This window comes from Larus michahellis, chromosome Z, assembly GCF_964199755.1.
Source record: "Larus michahellis chromosome Z, bLarMic1.1, whole genome shotgun sequence".
In the NCBI taxonomy this organism is placed as follows: domain Eukaryota; kingdom Metazoa; phylum Chordata; class Aves; order Charadriiformes; family Laridae; genus Larus; species Larus michahellis.
Window position 1 is genome coordinate 24,954,624 of NC_133930.1, and position 8,109 is coordinate 24,962,732.

General features: G+C 46.6%; 1 long non-coding RNA gene across 1 annotated transcript; it reads right to left on the bottom strand.

Moving 5' to 3' along the window:
* Positions 1-1,442: 1,442 nt before the first annotated feature.
* Positions 1,443-8,093, bottom strand: LOC141735941 (uncharacterized). Its single transcript, XR_012584865.1, has 3 exons — positions 7,942-8,093; positions 5,161-5,379; positions 1,443-2,846 (listed from the first exon to the last, which is right to left on the bottom strand). It is a non-coding gene; the product is annotated as an uncharacterized LOC141735941 (long non-coding RNA).
* Between the last annotated feature and the right edge of the window lie 16 nt (positions 8,094-8,109).

Below are 8,109 nucleotides of genomic sequence, written 5' to 3' on the forward strand. Positions count from 1 at the left end.
GTTCCTTTGTTCACAGTGCCTTTTTTATTTTTCTCTTCTCCTCACCTTACCTGCTTTCATTACGATGTTTTTTAAATGCAGAGAAAGTCTTTTATTCAACCCTATGTGCCAATACGGGCAAAAATGTATCCTCAGCATAAGTCTTGGTTCTCCAGGGACTGGGCCCTACTGTACATCTTGTCAAAACAAGACCTGAGGAATACCAGTATGGACGTTAGCAAGTTACAGTATGGGAAAAAAGCATGATATATCCCAGGACAACGTAAAAGAAAACACCAGCCCATTCAAGCAGTACATACACATACACCCAAGAGCTCAACAATGGTCAGAAACCCTCCGCTCTGCATACTGATAAAGTAGACCGTCTGTCCCCCAGGGGCCTGCAGAAGAGGAGATAAATGTGTAATGTGAATTCTGCCTTCAATTTATGGGTTAATTTTAAAATAACTGGAAATAAAACATGAAGAGGAATATCACCCACAGAGAGTAGTCTGAACTCTGCTTTCCATCACTTTCCTACAGCTTCCATTTATCTCTGTCAGCACGGAGAGCTTTCTGAATACACCTGTACTACGAGTTACGCATCGGGCCAGGCTTGTTCCCAAGGCTGGGCTTGCCCACCATCCATATCGTGTCAAGCCCATACATCTACAGTCCTCCACAGCCAGGAGCCTGAGGTCGAAGCGCTTACTCATGGGCCGTACACAGCTTACACTGGCACAAAGCCAGATACAGCAAGGCACAGTCTACCAAAACATAGCCCATATATACGGTTTTTACAGCACATTATAATTTTTTTTTTTTTAACACATGGCCAGGGGCTTGTTTTTTAAGCCCCTGGGCAGTAGCTGGGGGGAGGCAGGAGGGCAGTGAGGAGGTCACAGGGCTTAGACCTTGAATTCACCATGTCTCCATCACCTCCCCATCTGCATTACCAGTTCTCTTCAATTTTCTACTTGTGCTAGAAAACGTAGGTGGGCTGGTGTAGACCAACCACTAATGTTTTTATCTCCATATCATCCAGGAGGTTGAAGAGGACAATGTTTTTATTGCTAATGTTCACATGATTGTGACTCCGTAATTGCTGCCATGCGGGGGAGGGGGGAAATTTGAGGTAAAATGCTGTTGAAGCATTGAGATTTGTGTGGTTCAGCTTCTCAGCAGCATGTGTTACTTGTTATTCAGGCCTGTCACAGTGGAGGGAAGACAAGGCAAAATAAGAGAACTAACTGAAGCTGCTGTTTTCGGATGGAAAGTTAGCATCATGGATTTGTCTCTACTCACACTAGCCAGGCTTCGTGAGTTTCCTAATGCAGAATTCACTCTGTCAGCAAAACAGAACATGTGTTAATTTACATCCTTAGGAAGGAACGCAGTGAATCATTTCTAATGGTTCAGGTGCTCTACTCACAGTACCTAATTAAAAGTCACAAAAAAATTCTCTGAGACAATTTCAAGTATTTATTTCAGCTTGATTGTTATGTAAGTCATAATGAATCAGGAATTGTCCCTGTGGTTAAACCACTGGCCTAGGACCGAGGTTGGGAGGTGTCCCTGACCATGGCAGGGGGGTTGGAACTAGATGATCTTTAAGGTCCTAACCCGAACCATTCTCTATGATTTTATGATGCAGCTCCCTACGAAACCACATCACTTCACTGGCCCTCACTGTATGTGTTCCCTCCGCTAATCTTTTTAGCAAACCACACGCACGACCCTGGGAGATGCTCAGCTCTCTGCATGCATTGCCGCCACCAAAGGGACAAACTCTGAAGGGGCAACAAGGAAAGGATGACCAATCTCTGGGGTTTCTTGCTTTTCTTGGGGAAAACCCACGTCAGACTGCAGAGTAGCTCTCAGCACCCGAGCAAGGTGGTGGAGGCTGATTGCCCTCCAGACCGGAGCTGACGGAGCCGGCCAGATACCCACCACCGGCCCCATCTGTGCCGAGCACCAGCAGAGCCAAAACCGCACCGGGACGACGGCATCGGGTCCACAGCCAGCACCGCTGCTTGGTGCTGACAGCCCGCAGCAGGGAGAGGAAGGAAAACCATTGCCAGAGACCTGTGTTAACGAGTCCGAGTAACAAAAGCTGCTTATATCCAAACAAAAGCTTTCTGATAATGCAAAATTAAACTGACAGAAAGCAAGACACATGTTAGAATACAGTCTAATAGATGCTTTAGCGATTGTTTTATGTAAATTTGAACGGGCACCATCCTCTGTGACCAGTTCGATAAGGAACACAACTCTCATTCCCGCACAGCCACCCTGTGTATGTTTTCTCAACTTTTTATTTTCTGCTACATTGACCTCAGCTACAAATTTCCCAGCAAAAACACAACAGATGTTTTATGTCACATTACGGGAAATCACGAAAGCCTCTAAAGTGACCCTGATTTTCAGATGCTTTTCTGATTTTCTATCAGCTCTTTTTTCCCTTCTCACGCTACGTAGCTAATATTGCAGCTTTATAAGAGGAAAAAGTCATTTTTAAGTCACAATAAGTCTTTCTTGCTATGTCATTTATTTTCTCTGAACTACTACAACACGGGCGCTTCTTTTTTGCTGTATTGTCTTCTGTCACTGTAATTTCACTAGTTTACATAGTGATATACATGGATATACAAAAGCAGCACAAGAAGAGACGGAGATTCACAGCAATCCAAGTCACGATGTTATTTCAGAGACAGCTGCCCTCCTTTCCTCGCTTCCTCAGACACCAATCCTGAAATTTTCTGCAAACGGCTGTGGGTCAGTTTAGTATCATGACTGAACTGAAATCCGTGGACCTCTGATGTCTCCACACTTCCCAGTAATGCCACTCTCTGCTCAGCTGTTCTTCACTAGATGAAAAATGAAAGAGGACGGCTTGCATTAGAATCAGAAGGAAGAAATGCAGAAGGCAAGTCTTAGCAAAGTCACTGTACTCTCATGCCGAATCAGGAAGAAAAGACATTTTCTGCCATTCCAATTATTTAGTTAATCCCAGTGAGCTTTTCCTGGAAGAGATATCTGTGTCACCATTACTCAATAAATACAAAGCTATTAAGATATTTTCTAAACAAAACTCTTAATGAAAGCACAACTTGGAATAAATGCTCATCGGCAGCATGGCTCTGCCAGAGCTCCCCCACCAGGATGTTTGCCACCGTCCCCGAGTGTGCTTCCCCGCAGACCCAAGTCCAAAGCCCAACTCCTGCATTTGGTGGCACCCACACATATTGTTTCCTTCCACCCAGGAAGAAAATGCTTGATCTTTCTTGACAGACCAAAAGCCCAAACTTGAAGTGACTCCGCAACTCTTGATTGAGCACAAATTTATTTACTTTTTCTTTTGGGGCGGGGGATATTTTTTATTTTAATCTACCATAGTTAAGTGTAATCTTGAAACAGCAAAAAGAGGCATGTCACTTAGAAAGCAGCACAGGTCCTTTTTTGCTTCAATTGCACCAAGATCTCATTTACTGGAAGAAATGAAAAAAATTTTCCTCACAAATTTCTCTCAGCCTTTCTCTTCTATGTCTCCCTTGGTCTCACAAGGTTGCAGCAATAAGCGGGTTTACTGTTTCACAGGGACACGTCTTAGGCATGTGTTCTCCCTACCTCGTCACATTTTCATTGAGGAGTAACACAGATACCCTAGGACCACTGCTAATACTCCAACTACACTTTTTCCCCACAGCTCTAAGCTTTTAGATACTCTGATTTCACAACTCATGTCTTCAGGAGCATGCAATTTAAGCAAATAGGAACACAGGCTTTGCAAGGCTCCTGAAAAATAAAAAAATTAACTAGCTTAATATACAGTTAGAACTGAAAGAAACAATAAATGCTTATACACAAATTTATGTCTTGATTTTCTCACCATTTCTGCAGGTTTTGCGGGGTTTAAATAACAGCCCTTTCAATCCCTGTTCAAGAACCCCATATCCTCCTGTGTATGGCTTCTCTTTTCAGTCATAAAGTCTCTGGGTTTGGGTCTATTCTTTCTGAGACTTTAGTTTCTCTCTCCTTCAGCTGTCTCTGCAGACTCCAACTTTGCTCTAGTTAACAGTCATTTATTTTCACCATTCCCTTGAACAATCCTAACCAGTTTCACCAGGTGTTTTTCCTTCTGCAATTTTGTTTGTTTGTTACCCAGCCCCTGTCTTCACAGCAGGACAGTAGCCATCTATGTGTGCAGTGGTGCTCCGCTTGAATATATGAACATCCACTTTTAAAAGCCTTCGCACCAACCCTGGCAGTGTCTGGTAATGTGTTATTTTCACAACCAGTGGAGACACAACGTGTTTTCACACATAATAGATTTTGCATGCTGACACCAAGACATATCTTGGCCAAACTGAACACCACTGCACCAGGCTGACAAGCCAGGGGTGGATTTCCAGTATATCAAGACCACAGACAGATCCACAGGCACACAAGCTGATGTCCGAGGTATAGGTATGCTTCTGTATGTACAGGTGAGGCAAGACCACCGATGTGGCAGGATATGTGTCCTCCTGGAGGGCTCCTCCGAGACAAGCGTCCTGCCAGAGTGCCACAGCCGGGGCAGGGGAGCCCTGCCACCACTCCAGCCCAGGACACTCAGCACCATCAGCTGCCATGAGGATGCCACCAGGCACGGGTGCTCGAGACACGCGCTGAGGAGGTGCTCGGCAGGGGACAACTCTTAAATCAAAGGCTGGCGTCTGGGACAACATAAGGCTTGTGTGTGCTGTCACCACCCAGGAGGCACAGGCAAGCCACTGATGGTCAGCAGCCTGTCCCAGCATGCCACATATTCCCATCCTTAAAAAGTATTGAGGATCCATGCCTGCATCCCCTTGGTCTTTGCAATGCGGTCATTTAACTCACACTTCTATTTTTTGTGTTTCTTCAAATTTCGGTCCCAGAAAGCTCTCCCCTTTTCCTCCTCTCTAGCCTTTTTCTCTTTTCCCTTCTGCATGGCTCTGACCCATCGGGCTGACCATTACCCTCTGCCCGCTCCCACAGCGCTTGGTCTCCCTGCTCGGCTCCAGGGCCATCCACCCACCCCTGCCTCTGGCGTGCAGTCCTCCCCCTTGTGCTGTTTGCCAACATCTCCATCTCCCGGACACAGTGCACACGGCACGTAACTAAATATCTTCCCCCACTCCCACCACACCTCCTGCTTACAAATGTTATCGACGTTTATCGACATCTTCTGGTTGATCCATGGGCTTCAGGGAACTTCAGGCTGTGAACTGAGGGCTTTTGCACAGGAGGCGGGATCTGTGGATTAAACTTTTAAGGGATCTTCACAAGGTGGCTGAAATAGGAGAGCCGGCATTTCTCCTGACCAGCTTATGCTTCCCATGAAGAGGCCCCCACGTGCACTGGGAACAATTTGCAAATCTGCAAATTAAAAAAAAAAAAAATCTTTGATTTCTGACCAGTGAAATTATGAAATTTTAATTTGCTAGCAGCCATACTCCTCTGTGCTCCCATCCCTCCATCTCTTCCCAGTTAAAGTCTACCCAAGCTTGTTACTTCAAAGAAATCCAACACGCATCTGGCCATTGCTGAGACTCGTGCAACACATGACGCTAGCAGAAGCAGACTTGAAATAGGCAAGGCCACTAGTTACAGTCCCCCTTCTTCTCACCTCCCCAATCTCCTCTCTCGGAGCCACTTGATCTGTATCCCTTTCCCTGTGCCATTCCTCCCCCACTCCACCTCACTTCACATCAGTTGATTTCTGATTTGTCCTGCCTCAGTGCTGAACTAAGGACCAAAATCATGTTTTGGGATGTCCCAAAACCAGTTTGATACATGGCTAGAAAAAAGCTGCTAACTCACAATATGGGCATGTCCAATCTTCTGCCTCAATTTTCCCATTAGTTTCAACTGGACATTTTAGTCCCCTGTGCTCTTCTGTAGCACCTCCGTAACACTTCATGTGTTATTCAGGACGTTGCTCCACTTTACCTGTGAGTGAAGCGATCCCTGTGCAGAGACCCTACTAGTACACTGGAGGTGGGGTGAAACCAGCTGGGTGTCAGGCACTTCACTGAGGATAAATATCAAAACCCACCCATGTGGAGGACTTCCCAGCTTCGTGAGTGTTACCAGAAGAATCCTGAGTGACCCAGTGCATGCATGCATGCATGAATAGCCATATAATGGCTTTGCAAGCAAGATCAGGCTTAGATAGAAGCATGGTGATGTTGATGCCTTGCCCAAAAAGCGGGGGCATCAAGGGAGGGATGCCACAGGTGGGAGCACTAAGAACTGGCTATTCAAAGCAAAGAAAGTGCTCAGGGAACTCACAAGGCACATGTGCCAAGGTTCTGGTTCATCCACCAAATCACCAGGCTGCTGGGGGTCGACTTCATTTCAGTTGGTATGTCTTAAACAAAAAATCTGATCCCAACAATCTGTGTAATTAGAAATACACCTAGGAAACTAGGACCAGAGCAAATTGCTCAATTGCAAGGAAGAAAAGAAGAGATACCCAGTGAAGGATGTGAAGCAATGGTCCTGAGAAAAATTAAAAGACTGAATGTATTTTTGGTGGAAGCGCTTACAGGCTTGGAGACATTAGCAGGGAAATCCTCTCCTGCTGCTTGATCCTGACAGTGGTCAGGACAATAAGGCTTTGCACTTAATAATACAAAATAATGCAAAATATACAGGCTTGCTGTAAAAAACCCCACAATTCTACAACTCACCTTTCCTAATGGAAACAAGCTGCAAGACTCTATATATCAGCCCGATCTTTGTCAGATGGAAAGGGGTGACATAATACAGTGCAGCCAATTCCTGCTAACTGGTCTATCTGATTCCTGCCAGCAGTGTCCTTTAAAAATGAGAGTTACTGGTATATACCATTTTACTAGTGAGAACTGCTGCAGTATAGTTCTGATACTGGGTGGTAGGATGCAGCCCCATTTTCAGGGCACCACAAACTCTTAAACCTGCTGAGCCCTGGCAGAACCTCACTCTGCAGCACCATATATGAAACTACCACAAGCAGGCTGAATATATCATGTACAAGATAAGGACAGACACACTTCCTTTAAAGAACAGTAAAAGTAAAGGAGAAAACTCATGTGCGGGTTGGGAAAGCAAGTCAAAGAAGGACTTGGGAGTGTTGGTTGATGAGAAGCTCCACTTGAGCTGGCCGTATGTGCTCACAGCCCAGAAAGCCAACTGCATCCTGGTCTGCATCAAAAGAAGTATGGCCGGCAAGTTGAGGGAAGTGATTCTGCCCCTCTACTCTGCTCTGGTGAGACCCCACCTGGAGTACTGTGTCCAGCTCTGGAGCCCTCAGCACAGGAAGGACATGGACCTGCTTGAGCAGGTCTAGATAAGGGCCACGAAGATGATCAGAGGGATGGAGCATTTCTCCTGTGAAGACAGATTGAGAGAGTTGGGGTTGTTCAGCCTGGAAAAGGCTCCAGAAAGACCTTACAGTGGCCTTTCAGTACATAAAAAGGGTCTACAGGAACGATGGGGAGGGACTCTCTATCAGGGAGTGTGGTGAGTGAGCAAAGGGTAATGGTTTTAAACTGAAAGAGGGTACGTTTAGATGAGATACTGGGAAGAAATTCTTTACTCTGCGGGTGGTGAGGCACTGCAACAGGTTGCCCAGAGAAGTTGTGATGCCCCATCCCTGGAGGTGTACAAAACCAGGTTGGACGGGGCTTTGAACAACCCAATCTAGTGGGAAGTGTCCCTGCCCATGGCAGGGGGGGTTGGAACTAGAAGACCTTTAATGTCCCTTCCAACCCGAACCATTCTATGATTCTATGATAACTTCTAATGCCCAGTTTCCCTTGACGCCTCTGCAACGCCTCAAGTGCAACGCTGCCAGGCCCACAGCGCCACGTACCACCAGCCACACCTCACAAAATGGGGGGAACACGGTCCTCTACGACACAACACCGCCCAAACCCACAACGCTTCTTTACCCACCAGACACCCGAGGCAGGGACAATAAACGCAGGGACCGCAGCAGACATAGCCCAACTCGGATGGCTGCAAACGGCGGGCGTCGACACGGCCCTTCCCGACCCCTCCGCTGAGGGCGCCTGCGCCTGGCGCATGCGCCCTGGGCGGGGGGAGGTCGGCTTCCGCGCCGCT